Below are 19,308 nucleotides of genomic sequence, written 5' to 3'. Positions count from 1 at the left end.
TCAGTGAACAGGGATGAGAAAGCATCACTGTAGTATGATGCAGATTCCTTTGGCTATATGTCCAGGAACAGCATAGCTGGATATTGTAGTAGATTTCCTGGTCCTCTGGATCTGTTCCCTTCATTTACTGGTCTCTAATATTCCATGGGCCCTCCCTCTCAACTCTCAGATGCTGGTGGACATCTCACCTGGCACCTGTTATGGGATATTGCAGTCATGTGTCCTGGTGTTCACTTTCCACAAAACTACTATAAATTCCTGGAGATCAGAGAATATTCTGCACACACAGTCTTCCTATTACTGTCCTAGTTGATAAATGTTTGTTAAAATCAAGGGGTCTCAATACATTAAAAAAGAATAGGTACAGAAAGCAAAAGCTGGTGGATTAGGCTACCTGAAAAAAATAGTAATAGTAACCACAGTTCCATGAAAACCACAGATTATCAACAGTCTAAAGAAATGGTGTATAACAGGGGTATGGAGTCAAAACAGATTGTATTTCTCATGATAAGATTTCTGAAGACCAAGGATAAGAGTCAAAAGTGGTAATATGACCATGGTTGGAAGATATAATTCTAGAATCTATTTTTTTTCCTCAAGACAGGATTTCACTGTGTAGCTCAGAATGGCTGCAGACTTGTGAGCTTCCTGCCTCAGCATCCTGAGTGCTGGACTTACAGGTGTTTGCCATTACTTAATTCTGGTAGCTAACCTCAATAAGGAAGAGGACAAGTTGGTAATGGCAAAGGAAACTTAAACACAAATCCGGAGCTGAATAAACGGGAGGTGGAGAAAAAAATGGCATATGTTGATAAGATGGACTTGCAAAGATGAGGCCTCTGAAGTGTAGAGGCAGGTTAATGGTCTGTGAATGCACAAAGAGAAAAACATGTTCGGCGGAAACCATTTTAAATGTTAGTGCCTTCCAGGCTCTGTGTGCTGATCAAGTTGCTGAACAAGTTATTTTCAGAGGAGACCAAAGATGTAGCACACTGTCACCAATTTAGAAAAGACTCAAGAAATCACCAATTTAGAAAAGACTCAAGAAATGGCTGCTTCTTCTACAAATTAACCTTACCTCCATTGTTTGGGATTAAAGGTGGATACTAAGGGTGTGCCTGTGTTCCAGCAAGAGCAGCCACTTTGCTGGATTAAAATTCCTCTATAAGAGACTTACCTATGGGAAATATGTTGTGACTTTTCTCAATATCTGTAGCTGTTGGGTAAGGAGAGGGGGAGGGTAATAAGAGGCATGTTCAGCTGTCCCCAAGCAATGGCAGTTTTAGGTGAGAGACTTAGCTGAGAGCTCTCAGGTATCAGCTGTCTATACAGGTAGCTGCTGGAGGAAGACAAACCAGCATCCTGACTGTGCATCTGGGTTCCAGTTTGGAATGCCCACAGTGTAATAATGTAACTTTGACATGAAGCTACAGCCTTTTTCTTGTTTTTCTACTTCTTGTCTGAGTAACCAAACAGTCTCTTTATTCCTCCTGTTATGTCACAGAAGATCCATTGTCTCCTGTCTCATTACTGTAAAGACCAATCTGTATATCACATGCACTGTTTAGCTACACTATTTACTATGATTGAACAGTGTCAACGCAACATATGGGAGATCTTTCTGTAACCCATGCAAATGAAATAAAAAATCTTATAATAATTTTTATAGCAGCTTTCTGGACAGACCCTGAGAAATAGACTTCGGTTTTCTAGAACCTGACTATCAGTCACATTTTAAAATAATAATAAAGAGAACGCTTCCTAGGACATTTCAGTGTAATCTATCTACATGTGTGATAATCAGCCTCTATATAACATAATATCTGATTTAAAGACATCTACATCTTCCTCCAAGGAGAGTTATGGATCATCATGTCATTTACATACTTGTTTGTTTCTTAAAGGGTGATAAGACATTCCCAACATACAGTGAACTGTAGAGAACACTATAAAAATCTCATTTAGACACGTCACCCAAAAACTCAAATGATGCTAATATCTCCTCACAAGTTCACCATGCTTCAGATAATTAAAAAAATAATAATAATGGATATAAATACCCTTACAAGTTTGAGCTGAGAAAAGTAAGATCAGAAAGAGATGACCTTGACCTCCATCCTGGGGTCAGGAAGCAGAGTCAAATGTCACACTTCACTATAAAGTTTTGTTTGTTTTCTAATGATTTTACAGAGCCAGGAGAGACCATTAATGAGATCATCTTATAGCAGGGGCGGGAATGAACTCTTTATGTTCATAAACACATTATTTGCCATTATTTTGATGATAATAATAACATACAAAGTTTCTATTTATTTTATATTTGTTTGTTATTTTATATGCCCATGTGAGAAACAAGATTACTTATTTGTGACAGTTTAATTTGCTTTAGTTTGTGTTATTAGTCCTTAGATCACAGAAATGTATGTGCAGAGATGTACATGAATGGGCAAAGAAAAATGTCTGCCGTAGCACATAAACAGTGCTTGCATTCTTACGTGGTTTAAGCTCTGTGCGCAAGCTAGGGTCCTCTGGGTGGGCTTATTTTTGAGCTCAGAACTGCGTTTAGTTGACTGTTTCCTACATTTGTTAGGTACCTTTCCAGCTCCATCTATAAGGTGGGGCCTGTCATTTCCCATAAAGTACAAAGATGAAGTTTACAAAAGTCTCTGGCTGAGTGATTGGCATAAAGGAACTAGTAAACAGTGATTTCTTGTAGTCACCTGAACAAATCAAGCTTTTGTGTGTGTGTATATGTGTGTGTGTGTATGTGTTGTGTGTGTGCAATATATTATTAAAGATCAACATCTGTTACTTGGACAATTATTTAGCATATTTATTCACTTAACGTAATAGCCACATTTGCTTGGGAAAAAAGGAGAAAATCTCAGTCACAAGGGTGTCTCATATTTATTGTCACACAAGAAAGTGCAAGTAGGTAAGTATGTGAGAAACAACTTCCTACTGTACCGGTGGTAAGCGCCAATTAAAGTGCTATTGTTATTTTATTAAGGCAATGGTGTTACTGTAATTTCATTTTCTCTAGAGAAATATCAGAGATTTTATTGAACGCATACTTTTGAAAAGTTGAAGTCTTTGAAAACTATTACCGTTACTATGTATGAAAGAAAAGAATCCTGTAGGGGAAAACGTGTTCCTTCGGAAACTGGTAGGTTATTAAAATGCAAGAAGTAAGGGAGAAAAGCGAAAACTGCATGACACTGTCAACTCTCTCCTGAGACAGCTTAGAAACAAGTCTGTCCTTTTCCATCTTCCTTCGCATTATGAATCACGTTAATTCCTTTCCATTTCTGGGGGCACGAAGACATGAATAAGAATTCATCCATGAAGAGCTCAAATCGTGTGCGTGCAAATGGGGAGAGTATTGAAGCAATAAAGGAGGAAAAGGAAACACTGGGGAGAAATGCATCTTCTTTTGTTAAAATAGCAGGGATCTCGGAGTCTTATACCAAATGTTATCTTCTCTAAATGGAATTCTCTACAGCAGCAGTTTTCCACTTTGCAATATCGTCCATGCTCTTCTTCCTCCATCCCTCTCTCCATCCCTCCCTCTCTCTTTCCATCCCTCCCCCTCTCTCTCTCCATACATATATAATATATATATAATACTCATGGCCAATACCAAATAATTCCACTTATCAAATGAAATTGTGTCTAATTCAAGAATAACTCTGACATGCTGAGAGTGTGGTAAATGGACGCTTTTATAGAGGTTCTTGCATTTGTAACTAACAACAGGACATGGAGCCAAGGAGAGGACCCAGTGTGAATCACATGGGGATCAGAAATACCATTTGTGTTCTGATTTTTAGAAAAAAAATGACAAGCACAGGAAATAGTTCAAAGTTTATTTGCCATGAATATTTGCCATTTCTCTTTTTGTTTTTAATTTTCCAATCTTCCCTCTCCCACTCACCCTCGAATTTTACTTACCAGCTAAATTCCCAACACGTCCACCAGCATCTTATCACGGACATGCTTTTACTAACTATCGCATTCAAAGGCATTTGCGTTTTCTGAAAGCATGGAATATTTCAATCTTACCTTTTGAAAGCTCTCCAAGGGAACCCCAACCCGCAGAAAAGACAGCTTCTGGTGGCTATAGGTTATTTAAAAGTTTATCATTTTGTGGGATGCAGATGGAACTTTTCTTCATGTGAATGAATGTCCTGGATTAAGTCACTGTTAAACACAGCATGTACTGCTATGCATGCTTCAGTGATGCTGCAGCCAAATTTATTTTTAAAAAAATGAGTCTAATCTGGATAGTAAAGAAATGTTCCCATCAATGCTCTTTCACGTGTGTATCTAAGCAGCTTGTCTACTTTGAACTCATTTCTGCTAGATTAAATAGTTGTGTTTCAAATCTTCCAAGATGCACATCTCTGCTGTTCTCCTCAGCTCGCGTCAGTTCTAATTATTTGAAACTAGTAAAGCATAAAAATGTGAGATGAAAAACATCAAATTAAAGCATGGCCATAGGCCTTAATAATTACAGCACTTTTAAGTCCATTACATTTCACTCTGCTTCAACTGTTAAACTTTTTTTTTTCTCTTGCTGATATCGGGGAAGGTAATTATCAAAGATGTCCATCCGTCCACTAGTAAAAGGCAACCATGTGAACCCTGAGAAAATGAGAGAGCAGAGGCCAAACCCACCACGATCTTAGAATTCTTCTCACAGTATGAGATGGAGAATGGTATCCCACCTATATAGAAACTGAGAATAGTATCCAAATTTTGAAGCGGACAAGGAAACAACATAGAAAGGGGCAGTGGTATCTTGTATATTCTTGGAACAGTCTCAGCAGACTGACCACACGGGTTCCTATGGTACATTCCCTTATACAGGGTAGACTGAGAAGAAAGGTCCCACTGTGACACATGGGAACTCAGTCAATCCTTGTAGTGTGGGGAACAATTATTTCTCCTCTTGTTGTGTGTGACTTGTGAGGTTTCACTTGACCAATAACTACATCCAAGTGTGGCATCAAGTTCATAGTGACTAACTCATCATGATGTCTCTTTGAATATTAGCCTCATTTCTGGTATACTTCTTCCTGATTGCTTCTTTTCTCCCCCTCTTATTGAAATATAGTGGTTCTTACATAATATATCCTGATTATGGTTTCCCTTCCTCCCGGTCCCCATCTTCTACCTCCCCTCCCATCCACACCCACTCTCACTCCCTTTTTCTCTGTCAGATAAAAATCAGGATTCTAAGGGATAATAAAATATATATAAAATATAATAAGGTAAAGCAAGTCTATTTTATCAGAGTTAAACAAGACAAACAGAAGGAAAGGAACACCAGAAAAGCCACAAGAATCAGAGGCTCACTCATTTGCATGCTCAGGAATCCCATAAAACCACTGTAGTGGAAGCTATAATATATATGAAGAGGACTTAGTGCTGTCTTATCTGGCTCTTATACACTTTCTGTTTCCTCTTCCCTGAGGTTCCCTGAGTCTGAGGGAAAGGGGGTGATAAGATATCTCTTTTCAGGATATGTGTTCCAAGGTCTCACTCTCTGCAAATTATCTTCTGATGAGTGTAGCACAATGTCATTAAGAATTGTTTTATTGTTACTTTTTCCATACCAGTAGGACTTGGTTTTACCCTAGGTCCTTGGGCTATCTAGTATCTTGTTCTTGATCAGTCAAAAAGTGTTGGGTATAGGTTCCAAGTCATGGAGTTGGCCTTAAGTCAAATCAGAGTCTGGCTGGTTGCTCTAACAAGCTTTGAGCCACCATTATCCGAGCATACACTGTAGACAGGATATTATTGTAGACCAAAGGATTTATGGCTAGGTTGGTGTTTACATTTCTTTTAGTAATATTCAGAGTACCTTTCTATATCAAAGACAGGGCTCACTGTAGGCACTGGCTCGACTTCTCTGTGTTCAATGAATTGTGAAGCTGTCTTCAGCAAAGGGTCCTGGATGTCAGTTTGTGGAGAGCAACCTATATCCTTTGCAACAGACTGGGTTATTTGAGGAACATCTTTGACCAACAACTCAATTAAATGTACCCCAATCCTGGGACTACAGGCTTTATTTGATAACAAGAGGTATCCAGGTGGGGTTCTGTTTCCCCAATTATTTGTCAATTTGTTACATTGTTTTTATATGTATATATATTTTAGGAAGCTTTTACTGTATTAGGTTTTTATACTACCCATCAAATGGCCCTTCATTTTAGCTGCCACTTGTTGTATTCCCTTCCTCATCCCCCTCTGCCCTCTTCCCACTTGATCCTCCCATTCCTGGCCTGGCCCCCAATATATCCCTAACTATCTATTCAATTCCCCTTTCCTAAGGACATCTATCTATTCCACCTAGTCCCTTCCACTGTACCTAATGCCTGCGCTTCTTTAGACTTTAGCTTGGCTATCATTGACATAACAGCTAACATCCACACACAAGCAAATACATACCATATTTTTCTTTCAGGGTCTAGGATATCTCATTTGGAAGGATTTCCTTTCCTAGTTTTATCTATTTACCTTCAAATTACATGCTTCCATCTTTTAAACAGCTGAGTAATATTCCCTCATATAAGTATGCTACAGTTTTTCTTCTTTTCTTTTTTTTTCTTTTTAATTTACTCTATTGAGGGGCATCTAGATTGTTTCTAATTTTTGGCTATCATGAATCAAACAGCAATAGATATGATTGAGTCAATGTCTCTGTCATAGGATGAATTGTCTTTTGGACATATGCCCAAGAATGGTATAGGTGTATCTTGAGGTGGATCAATTCCTATCTTCCTGAGGAACGGCCATACTTGTTTCCAGAGTGGATGTACAAGTCTGTACTCCCACTCGCAATGGATGAGTGCCCCCTTCTCCACCGTCTCACTAGCATGAGGCATCGCTTGTTTTATTGATCTTACTTATCCTGATGAGTATAAGATGAAATCTTAAAAGTAGTTTGATTTCAGTTTCACTAATGGAAAAGGATATTGAACATTTCTTTAAGTCTTTCTCAGCCGTTTGAGTTTCCTCTTTTGAGAATTCTTTGTTTAGATCTGTACCTCACTTTTTAGTTGAGTTATTTGCTTTCTTGATATCTGGTTTCTTGATCCCTTTATATATTTTGGATATTAGCCTTCTATCAGATCTATGGTTAGTAAAATCTTTTACCACTCTATAGGTTGCTGCTTTGTCTGAGTGACGGTGTCCTTTGCCATGCAGAAGCTTCTCAGTTTCATGGGGAGATCGCATTTATTAATTTGTGATCTTAAGGCCTGTGCTAAAGGTGTTCTGTTCAGAAAGTCTTTTCCTGTGCCAATGTGTTTAAGGCTATTCCTCACTTACTCTTAACCTCCATGGTCTTTGCTTTAGTTCAGACCCTGATGTAACTGTACCTGAACATGTAAGAAAAAATAAACCCCTCCATCCCCAAGTTGCTTTTAGTCATAGTATATATCACAGTGACAGGAAAGCAAATTAGACAGAGAGTCAGTATGTACCAGTGATTTTTAAGACCAAGTAACTTTCGTCTGGCAGTTTGGTTACCTTTAACTGCGACACTCACAAGATACATGACACTGGGAATTTCACTCAGCAGCTCTAGGTCTACATTTTCTCATGTACAAAGTAGTGATAATAATATCTATTTCATATAAATTAACTGAAAAAGTACTATATGAGTGTGTGTGTGTTTGTGTGTGTGTGGTGTGTGCATTGTGTGTGTGTAGTAGGGAGCATAGGAGTATTTTATCAATGTGAGCTAATTTTATTAACTTGTGAGTAACTAACATAGGATAGAACAGAAAAACTTATGGTGCCTATGATAAAGTTTACAGTTACTAAAAGACAAAGAATTAGTATTATATGTATTTTAAAATATGAAAATCTCTTCTGTTTCTAAAGAATAACGTAGAAAGTCTATAATAACACTAGATAGAGAGAGAGAAAAGGCCAGGGAAGGTGAGGATGAAAGGTGGGAACTCTGGGAGAAACAAATCAAACAGTATGGTTGCCTAGGCAACGGTGTTTTCAAATGCTGGGAGGTGGTACTAGCCTTACAGAATCTGCAAGCAAATCATGTTCAGGCCCTACATCACCTACATTTTAACAGAACACAGATTGTCTTTCACTGTATATCATACTATAGGGCGCAGCAACAGAATTTTAGATAACAGTAGTGATCAAAATAGAGAGGAATCAGAAAGAATTGATCGTTCTCTACAGGCTGCCTATTGTAGGCTGGTGGAAGGCATTCACAAAAAGCCTAAACCCTTCTGCCAATTTTTCAAAGTAGCTTTGATGGTATTTAGATGGCAACCTCATTTTATAGTGAATTGGATTTTCACAGAACCCAGGAGAATCAAGCAGCTGGCAGAGCAGTTATCTGAATTTGATCTAAGTTGACGTCAGGGGGCTGTGAATGCTCAAGGCGCTCCTGCATTCTGCCTCTTTGTGAAATGCTTTGACAGCAGCGGGGTTGTCACTCCCTCAACGCGTTGGCTCTGATCTTATATGATTGGAAAGCATTTAGAAACTTTACCCTCTTGGATTTTCAAGCAATATATTTCTTCCAGGAAAATTATCCTGCAATATGACTGCATATAGCAACACAATAAGTAATATAAATAAGTAACACAAATACCCATACAACCAACTCAAAGCAGAAGCCTGCATCCAAACCATTGTCCTTGGAAAGAGAGGTTATGATGTCAAACATTATCGGTAGAGATTTACATTAAAATTAAGCCAGATTTTACATTCAAATCATGTTAATGTCATGGGTATTTCTTTACAATGAGAAGACAATTTCAGTGTGGATATATAAATAGGACTTGATATTTCTATGTTAATCATTCATATATATTAATAAACAACAGTGCTATCCAGTGAAAATAAATCCTAGGTGGCTGGAGGCTGTGGCATTGAATAAATTATTGAAAATTCAAAGCCAGCGCTAATTTCCTCGTGCTGATTGCTTGGCTGCTTGGTTATTTAATGACTTGATATTGGTGGTAGATATCATTAGCTGTCAAATAGTGATTGATGACTCATAAAATTCTAGAATACTCTGGGGAATTCAGGGCTCATCCAGGTTACATTTTACAAGTGAAAAAGAAGGATGCAAAAGAATATACATGCCTGCCACGTCTGTCTCTGTGAGCCCATGTGAGCCCTGACTAGTAGATTCTGTGAGCAAGAACACCTCCTCTCTCTTCTACAATTTGATTTAGTTTTCCATGTATTTTTTTCTTTGATTTTCTAGAAACTACTAGCATAACTCCTCAAGATTGCTGACAGTAAAGCAATCAACCTTGCCCTTGCTAGTTGGTGTTGACAGGGTCATCAGAACTAGTCACTAAAGGGGGTTGGGACAGATGATCAAGAATGGACTCTGGATGGTGCCAAAGTAAACACACAGAATTTACATACATTCTCGAAGTCTTGAGGCTGATTAGTTGGAAGCAAAGGCATTGACACATTGCTTTCTGGTGAACCTCTGCCATCATTTTCTCCTCCAAGGCTAAGGCTTGTATTTTTAAGAAAAAGTACACACTCATCTTTCCTACTAAAGCCAATGTATTTAGCATTAGAATACAAGCAGCATTAGACCAACCCACTACATAGATCTACACACACCTATGCATATGTATACACATCTTTATGTTACATGTCAGATTTGACAGGGTAAAATTCTAGTCTCCAGCATCCTCCTAATTTTCACTTTCTCTAGTTTCTCATATAAGAAAGTGACAGGCATTTCTTAGAGTCACACTTGCATGAAGCCTCTCATGCCCTATAGTGATATATGCTGAAGTCCTTAAAAATTGCTTCGGTTATAATTGAGTTATGGTTTGTTGTCAAGAAATACAGATTCAAGCATTGTCCATGGCCTCCTCCTTGCTAGAGAAGTGATTCTCAGACTTCCTGATGCTGTGACCCTTTAACACAGTTCCTCGTGTGATGACCCCCCCCAACCATAAAGTTATTTTCATTGCAACATCGTAATTGTAATTTTGCTGCTGTTATGAATTACAATGTAAACAATTTTGGAAACAGAGGTTTACTGAAGGGGTTGCAACCCACAGATTGAGTACCACTCTTCTAGGGAATGACCATGACGGTGAAAGGAGCTCTTTGTCACGATGCTGTTCTTTAAAGGGTTCTCTTTAAAATTAGCTTCTACAGTAGTAAGAGAAGTCATTTTGTAATGTTATTTGAAACATTGAGACCAAATTATTCCTGTAGTGATAAAGGAATATGCCATTGGAAATTGAAGTACTTTTATAAAAATATATATCAGCATGAGTTGGAGAAATGAAAAAAATGGTGATTCTTTTTAAACCAAGTTCATGGAAATGACTGTGATCCCTCAGGACAGAAGGGCTATTTTAGAACCAGCATGTATCATTAAAAGACAGTGCAAAACCTTTTAAATCTCAATAGTCAAAAGCAAAGGGATTCAGGAATGTTCAGGGGTTCTACAAATGGGTCTCAGGACACTCTTTCCCTATCACTACCTACCTGTTCTATCCATAGAACAGAAAAGAAGGAACAGTAAATGCTAAATATTTCCATCCCAAAGCTTCAATAGGCAAATTCAACTCTCTTGAACTAAGAAGCAGCTTAACCTCGGGCTATTGATATATTCAGAGATACTTGGCAAGACTGCCATCAATCCCAGACAAAACTCTCCTGATTCATGCTCCCCTGAACTGTATTCTTATTATTCAGTTATGATTCCTCATTCCACTACAGTGTGTAACCTCCGTGTGGGAGAAGTATCACAATGAGTCCAGTCAGAAAGCATCTGTATTTTTTTCGACTGCCATTCAAGCCCAGTGGTGAGGAGTGATGCAGCAAGCCACCAGCCCTCAGAGAAAAGCTTCTTTTGAACTTGTCCTTTGGCCTCTTTTTCCAGCTCCATGTGTGATGCCAGCTAAAGGTCAGCGTAGCTTTACTAGTCAAGTCCTAGGAGCTGACTTGGCAACTCCCACAGTTGGGATCATGTGACCTTGACTGCTTCACCTTTTTTTTTTTTTCCAACAGTGGTGAAATCCAAGATAATAAGCCTCAGGAAGCTCTTGCTTTGGAGGCTGTCACATGTCTATTATGCCTACGAGATGCTGCCCTGGTTACTCTACAAACACTAAAACCTCTGTAGGTCTTGACTATAACCCCTTGTCAAGGGGAATAACAGTTGTTTTAGTCAGGCAGGTTTGAAATGAGAAAAAGGGGTTTTGATAAAGGCAGGAACAACTTTCCCATGTAGATTGTCATTACCTGTCTGGAACACAGAATTCATCCAGTAAGGGAGTAAGTAAAAATAAACTCATTAAAATTAATGGAAGTAAAAAGACCTCCCTTGAAAAACTTAAGAAATGTAAACGGCATGAACATTGTAAAGCAGGTCTTAGAGATGGCTCTTGTCCTGGCATGATTCTTCATTGGCCTTCCCGATGATGAATCTAAGTAATCACAGCATATGCCATGATACTGCAGCTTCAGTGCCCATAGTGAACAAATAAAAGGAAGAGCAATCTTGAGTGGCCTGGACTGGCCCAGAATCTGGATGGCAGGTGACTGTGGTGAGGAATAGGATAATGGAAGTCTCCTGAGACATTGACAAGTCAATGTTTTAAATTCTAGACCACCCATGAATGGTGGTAGAGCTATTTCCATAGTTAAGTTACACCACTTCTTGAGGAAAAAAAGCTTTTCAAAGAAAAACCCATGATTTATTTATACACAAACAATATTACAAAGACAAATACTGTTTTCTTGGATGTAAATTAATCTACTCTTTGAACTTTACAAACTAAAAACCACTCCTGAGTTGCTTAGGGTTTTTTCTTAAACTATTATCTTCTAAGATTTAGAATATTGGTAATTCAAATATTGGAAAATCTCCTTTTTTAAATTAGTGTTTAGATCTATAAATGTTTTCTCTATTGGAAAAAAAAAATGTTAGGGACATACCTCAGTGGTATAGCACTTGTCTCCAATGTATGAGGCCCAATCCCAAGTATTGAAAGGGAGGAAGAAAGGGAAGAATTGAGGGAGGGAGGAAAGGACACACACGTACACACACACACACACACACACAGAGAGAGAGAGAGAGAGAGAGAGAGAGAGAGAGAGAGAGAGAGAGATCCCAAAATATGCCTATAAGTAGAATGGTGAATCTATGTGTCATAAGATGCAGTGAAACATTTAGCCATGAAAATTCTTAGCAGAAGAAATTAGATGTGAATTTGCACAATCCACTGCAATAAGTATATCCAATACATATGCTGTGTTTACTTCATGATTATTTATTTATTTACTTACTTAGTGATATTAAAATTGACTCTCTCTATACAGCCCAGGCTGGACTAGAACTTTGTCTCCAGAGTGCTGGGCTTATAAGCACGTCATCATACCTACTCTAAAATGAGATTTTCTTAGCTCAATGTTGCTTACTTTGAAAGCATGACTAAATAACCTCCTATATTTATGAAACATTAGAGACATTTAAAAGTTTTCTAAGAGTGGAAAAGCTTGAACACCTACTTTCTCTCTCTTTCTCTCTCTCTTTCTTTCTTTCTCTCTTTTTTTTTTTGTCCACTAAGGATAGACACAAGGTAAATAGTCTCAAATGTACTAACTTAATTACCTGCATTGTTTTGACTTAGCTATGAGTAGCTGGAGAACACTCGTGGTGAATTTAGTTTAGACCTGATTTAGCCTCTGTAGAGTCAGTTTCCCAGCCTGCACAGTGCCCTGGAGTCATCAGAGGTGCACTGCAAATGATGCAGAACAAAAAAGATGACTGTAGTGAAATTTCTGAGCATCAGCTAGCCAAAATCATTGTTTTAAAGATGCTTCCCAGGTTACTCTAACATGAAACCTGAGTCCAGATCATCTCTGCACACCCTAAGGTGATGCTTTTTTGCCTTGTTTGTTGATTACTTTGCCACACTGGTAACACTTCTTGTGCCACATTTAAAGTTATGTTATGTGCATTACCCAGGAGCAAGGTATATTAAATAAATAACTGTTTTGAACCTTAGGAAATGGCACATCCTTGAACCACTTCAGGACCACAGCCATAATTTATTCATTTAAAAATATACAAAGAGACAGGCTGGAGAGATGGTTGCACGTAGAGGTGCATACTGTGACTTGGGTCAGATGATTCACAACTGCCTGTACCTCCAGATCCAAGGCATCTGATGAGTTTTTCTGGCCTGAGTAGGCACTTGTACTCACAGCATCACCCCATCTACAAATAAACTTAAAACTTTAAATGTCTTTCTTTGCGATGTTATAAAGTCCATTGAGAGGATCAGGTTACCTGTTGAACACCTCTTTATTAACTGAATGTAGACACAGAGTTATTTAATTCATTTAGTCAAATATATACTTTTAATAGATACATATGTTTACAATGCTTACATAGTCTTCACTATGTGTTATCTTTCAAAACTAAATTTATCCTATAATTGTATCGTAATTTTTGCCATCGATTCTGATCATATAAAGGCAATCTATGATATTGAATTGCTAATCTGTTTTCCGAACATGACTAAAGCATTCTGTCAACTAATTTAGAAATTTAAGGTATTGACAGCAGGAAAATATTTTGTGCCCAATTTATCTAGACAAGAGAAGGGTTTGTAATTAGCATATCCACTTTCACATGTAAACAGGTTACTTTAAAACAAGTTGTTCTTTTAGATAATCCCAACATTTCTTCTGCAATCTTACTCATTACTTTGTAATGATGGTGAGTGGAGGTATCAACTGAATGCACAGTTTTTGAAATTCTCTAAGACTGTGTTACCTGACCCTCAGCAACCTATTTCTGTTCATCTCATGAAGTTAGACATAGTTCAACTTTAGCCTTCACATATTTATTTCAGTGGATATGGAAGTGAGCATATTTCCTTCACAGAACTCTTAAAATACCTTTATAACATTAATAATTGTCCCTGTGACCTTTTGAAGATAAAATTGAAATATCATGGGCATGTGATTTTGTAAGATTGTTTTATATTAATGTCCATTGTCACTTAATCTCATAAATTAAGCTACTGATAGAAACACTTACCTCAGTATCAGCCAAGTTCTCTCTCTCTTTTTTTTTTCAAAAGCAGAATTGTTTCATTTTAAACTATTAAAATTTGAAACACATATAAATTTTCCAGCTGCTTTTAAAAAGTTTCCTTTTCAGTTGGGAAGAGCTATGAAATTCCTCAAGTGATAATCATGTACTTTCTGTGTTCCAAATTCTTAATGACTTAACTAACCGATTGTTCTTTTTATATGTCACTATTACATCTGTGTAGCTGCTGACACATGGTTATACTTTATTGTATGAATAAATCCAATTACCTTCCATGTGAGAGTGCTAGTCAGCATTTTTAAGAGATAAATGGGCTACTGAAGTTTAACCTATGTAAAGAAAGGCATTTAAACTTAGGTATTCACCTTGAAGTATTCTAAAAACTGAACCCACCTATGTCACTGGATCAACAGATAGAACATTACCATGCCCCCAATGCCCAGGATCCCAAGTGCCTGCCACATTTCAATCCTATCCCATACGTGAGACCTGATTCTGTCTGTGCTTTCAGGTTGGTTGGTTTTGCTTTGCTTTTGTGGGAAAAGAACATGCATTTTTAAAATAACTTTCCTTCCCTTACTTTGAGGAATCTGTAGTCAGTGGAGTTTGGGGATATTGGGGAGCAAAACAGTTAGCAAGCCAGAGACTTATGCCAAGAAAGTTTGGAGATCTTAGATTCTGACAACCTGACACAGCACTGTGCCAGAAAGTACAGTGTGGGAAGCTAAGTTCACCTTTCTTTGTTAACCTTTCTAGAGAGGAGAAAAAGAACAGACCTGAGGAATGGGATGAAAAAGGAAAACCCCAGCCTCTGAAAAATACTGTTTCCAAGCCTTTTGAAGTCAACTATAATTACCACGCTGGTTAGAATTCAAGTTAGAGTTTCTGCTTTGCCAACTTAATTAGTAGTTTAAGCATGCAGAAGGAAAATACCATGCCATGTGCACAGTGATTTGAAGGTGGAAAGAAAATATGGACACACTGTTCCTGAAAGAGCTGGGGAAGAAAACCTGAGATTATGCTTGTGTGTCCCTATTTTTTTCCTATGGTTACTCTAAAACCACAATTCAGAACCTTACTTTGGCTTTTTGAGTATCTGAATAAAGGTAAAAAGCTTCTTCTGTCAATAGTGTGCACCCAAGTACAAGTTTTTGTTAGGGCTGTATGACCTCACCATTATCTAAATCAGCTCACAGACCTGCTTATGTTCATTGATGAATGTGTTTAGAAATCCTCAAGTCTTCTAAAGTCCTTACCCTAAAGTCTACAGTTTTTTTTCCAAGAGGACCAGCCTGGAAGTTATATAGGTGTCTCATCTGTTGTGGTTGTCTCAGGGAGGACTCTCCACACTGACCTGTTCTGGCCTTCTTGCTTCTCATTCCTGACTTGAAGATCTTTTATTTTCTCTTACTCAAACCCTAAATTATCTTGGTCCAAGTTTGCATCCTCTTGTTAAACAGAAAGATATTTCTTTGGGAAAGGTTAAGAAAAACAAACAAGTCTTGTTTTTGTGCTGGATGATAGTAATTAAGTCAATTCTTAGTTGTACTTTATTCTTTGAACGTTAAAAAAAAAAGTCTGTGTATAATTAACGTTTTGTGCATGAACTTCCTCGTGGCTTCTTCAGTTGTTAATATGTTATTGCTTCAGTTACTCCTTTTGCAAACTAGGATAGACTAGGCTGCTCTTCAGTGGTCTGAAATCTAAATGACTTAAGATGACAAGTGTTTTACTTCCTATTTTTCTTCCATTTTCAGTATTATAGGCCAAAGTCTATGAGCTATACTCAAGATGAGGTGAGAAGAACTGATGCTTCATCTCAATCTAGGCTTCCTCACCAGGGGGAACAAATCTAATAAAGCAGCCACAGCTGGTCTAAGTCTATGCCCAGAAGCGGGACTTACCACCTTAGCTCAAATCCAGTAGACAAAATATATCACAGGGCCAAGGCTAACATCCAAAGGGAGGATAAAGGCAATGTTACCATCTGCCACAAAAATAAGAAAAGTCAGATTATTGGGTAAGCATTCAATTAACCAGTGTTGACTTTTCTAGACTCCCCTCCAATGTCTCCAATGGAAATCTGGTTAAATAAGTCAGAGCAAAAAGGAGTCTATCGTCTTATTTTTGATAGAAAAATGTATTCCAGGTTAACTATTGTTACATATTGTACTGGTTAACTATGATATTTGTACTCAATTTAAAATAAATAAAATATAACAAACAATAAAAATGAAGACTGAGGAGGAATTACTAAGAAAGATGGCCATAGTTCTGATGCATTAATGTTAAGTTATCAATACTTACCCAGTTCTTAAAATAACATGTACATGGTCATGTCAGTCTAGTAGGATCAAGTCTCTTTCTTTGAGCATCAACATCCTTAGTCAAGGCTAACCCTTGTGACAAAGATAAACTGAGTCAATACAGTACTCCAGCTATCACTTAGTTAATCTGCAAAGTCTAAACTATGCTTTCTAAGGTCAATATCAAAGGGACAACTGCAATGTTGCTGCATATCTTATTTTAGTAGACCTAACTCCTATTATCCTCCTTGACACGTGGAGTGATGAGCAGCCTGGCTAATGTAATCAGTCATTTTAGCCTAATGAATGACTTCAGGGCACCCATAGTGGTCTACATCATTCTCTTAGCTTGGCTGCTTGCTTGAGAGTGTGGGAGAGTGAAGGTGACGGGTGAAATGAATTCTAATTTCACAAATTTCTTAAACACATCTGAAATAAATGGAGATCCCTTGTCAGGAATAATCACATCTAGATATCTAGACATGGAAAGTCACTGGTCAAAAGCATTATAGTTCAAGCAAGGGCAATACTGTCAGCTCTGTTTGAAGAAGGTAGCCAAAATAAGAAAGCTTCTATTCATTGCTGAAGAAGGGGATATTTTTAACTGACTCTTTGGGACAGTTTCCCATCAGAAAGGAAGGTGCTTTTGGTAAAGTTTATGAGTAAATTTGACAGCATGTACAGTTTTCTCACTAGTACAAACGATTGCAACAAACAAATAATTCCTAGCGCATATATCTCATTAAATAATTCCTAAGTTGACATGTGTTTTACTGAAATATGATTATCATATGATATTTATATTCTGTCTACTAGAAATACACAATAATAAATATATAAGTTTGAAAAAAATGAAATTAGAGCTGAAGTATATACAGAAGCATATACAGAATGTAAATTATGAAAGTGAGTTAGCTGAAGCCCTGGATCCCCCCCTAAGTGCTCCCAGGCTGGTGGTTTAGACCCTGGGAGCTGTGGTTGGTTAGTATTTTGCTCTCCTCATGGTGCCACAAACCCTTTCAGCTCCTTCAGTCTTCACTCTAACTCCTCTATTGAGAGAACCTTGACCTCATGAAGGCTGGATGCCCCAGGGGGTGGGAATTTTGAGGGTGGGGAGGTGGGAGTGGGGGGGTGTAGATAGAGGTTACATCCACAGAGAAGAAGGAGGAGGGGCGAGGGGATTGGGGGTTCCGAGGGGGTGGTGGGGGATGGGGTAAGGGGACAACATAGGAAATGTAAATAAATCATCCAATTAAAAAAAAAAAAAAGAAAGTGAGTTAGCCCATTAAGTTAAATTACATAACAAAAGACTCAAAATTCTTTTATTGAGCATGTGCCATATTCTGCACTTTCTTCTAGATCAAGATCTTTTTCCTTTGTTTCATGAGAAATAAAAAGATCTCAAACAAGGTCATTAAAGCTCATGAACCTAGACTGTCCAGACATCAATACCTATGTTTTTATTATTAGATTGAGTTTCCTTCTATTTACAATGTCTGATGGGATTGAAGAAGGCACATTGTAAGAAAGCAATCATTTGCCTGCATTCTTCATTCATCCCTCCATTTTCTCCCATACCAAGAGCATTTGTACTCAATGGGTCTCTGCTTTTGGGCTGTTGTCAAGTAGAATTAAATCTATCTTTTGAATTCCACTGTATAACATTAGCCCTCTAGCTGGGCCCCCTATGCTGAGCCAGCAGTCTTCAGTGTAGGTTGTAGGTAGACATTAATAGAATAAAATGGAACTGCTTATCATTTTAAGTTCAAAGCATTTAAGGAGGTAAGTTTTATATTTGTTGCCAAGAGACTAATGAGACCTATCAAATCAGTTCATAAAACTCCCATTTTGAAGGGGAAATGAAAAGTCCAGGTGCTAGAGGATCGACATACTCACATGTTTGTTGATGAACAGCACAGAAGGTCTAATTTGGAAAGATGACAAGAAAGCCACTCACTAAGGCCTTTGTTCAGGAGCCGTGGCAACAGCTGAACTGATTCACAGCACGGAAGACACTGAACTCTACAGTGGTCATAGCAGACTGGATTTTGGCAGACCTCTTTTCAAGTCTTTTGTCTCCCTCTCCTTTCCTGTTTAAAAAACATGAGCCTCCAGACATAAACCCTTTTCTCCAAGTATGGCTCACCCACATGTCTGTACTTACCAGGGATCAGTAATAAGGCAATCAGCAGATGGTTCTGTAGACAGGCATGTTTCCTGTAGATTTGGATTTACTTAGTCTGTGTAGTTTAAAATAGTTGAACACAGACAAAATCTACCGAATGTGGTTCTAATGATTTGGGCAAGAGAGGGCTCCGGGCATCACTGTGTCATCCTGTCTGCTCCGAATTTCTGGGACCAAATGACCTTCCTGATTTAATCCTTCCAAGTAGCTGGAATTTCAGGCACAAACTATCATGTGTAGCTAACTTGCTCTTAATAAAGTGTGTTTTCAAAGACATTAAATGGAATTTCAAAAATACATGATTTCTTTTTTTGGGAAACACATTTTTTTTTAATTCCTAGGACTTGCTCCTCCCACACTATATCTTGCTACCACGTATTTTCTGGCTTGACTATGACAGGGAATCTTTGTTATATTTACTGATAGATGGATGTTTTTGTTGTTTTGAAACTTTTATTTTTTTCAATTTATAATCTAATTGCATGATCTTCTTACTCTCACCAACCTCTCCTATACACCCTCCTCGCTCTCTCTCTCAAATTAATGGCTTTTTCCCCTTTGATTGTTGTTCAGTACACACACACACACGTGTACACACACGTGTACACACACGTGTACACACACAGTTTATATATTTTTATAAACTATAAGTATGGCCTTCTCAATCTGAATAACGTTACTCATCATACGCATTCTATCTCAAGGCTAACCACTTAGTATTG

General features: G+C 37.9%; 1 protein-coding gene across 1 annotated transcript in view; it reads left to right on the top strand.

Moving 5' to 3' along the window:
• Pde4d (phosphodiesterase 4D) overlaps positions 1-19,308 on the top strand; it is a 1,038,684-nt gene that overhangs the window by 628,482 nt on the left and 390,894 nt on the right. The window lies entirely within an intron of this gene.

The sequence above is a fragment of the Grammomys surdaster genome, unplaced genomic scaffold (assembly GCF_004785775.1).
Source record: "Grammomys surdaster isolate TR1022 unplaced genomic scaffold, NIH_TR_1.0 99, whole genome shotgun sequence".
Taxonomy (NCBI): domain Eukaryota; kingdom Metazoa; phylum Chordata; class Mammalia; order Rodentia; family Muridae; genus Grammomys; species Grammomys surdaster.
The sequence above is the reverse complement of the archived record's forward strand: the minus strand, read 5'-3'. Positions and strand labels throughout refer to the sequence as shown.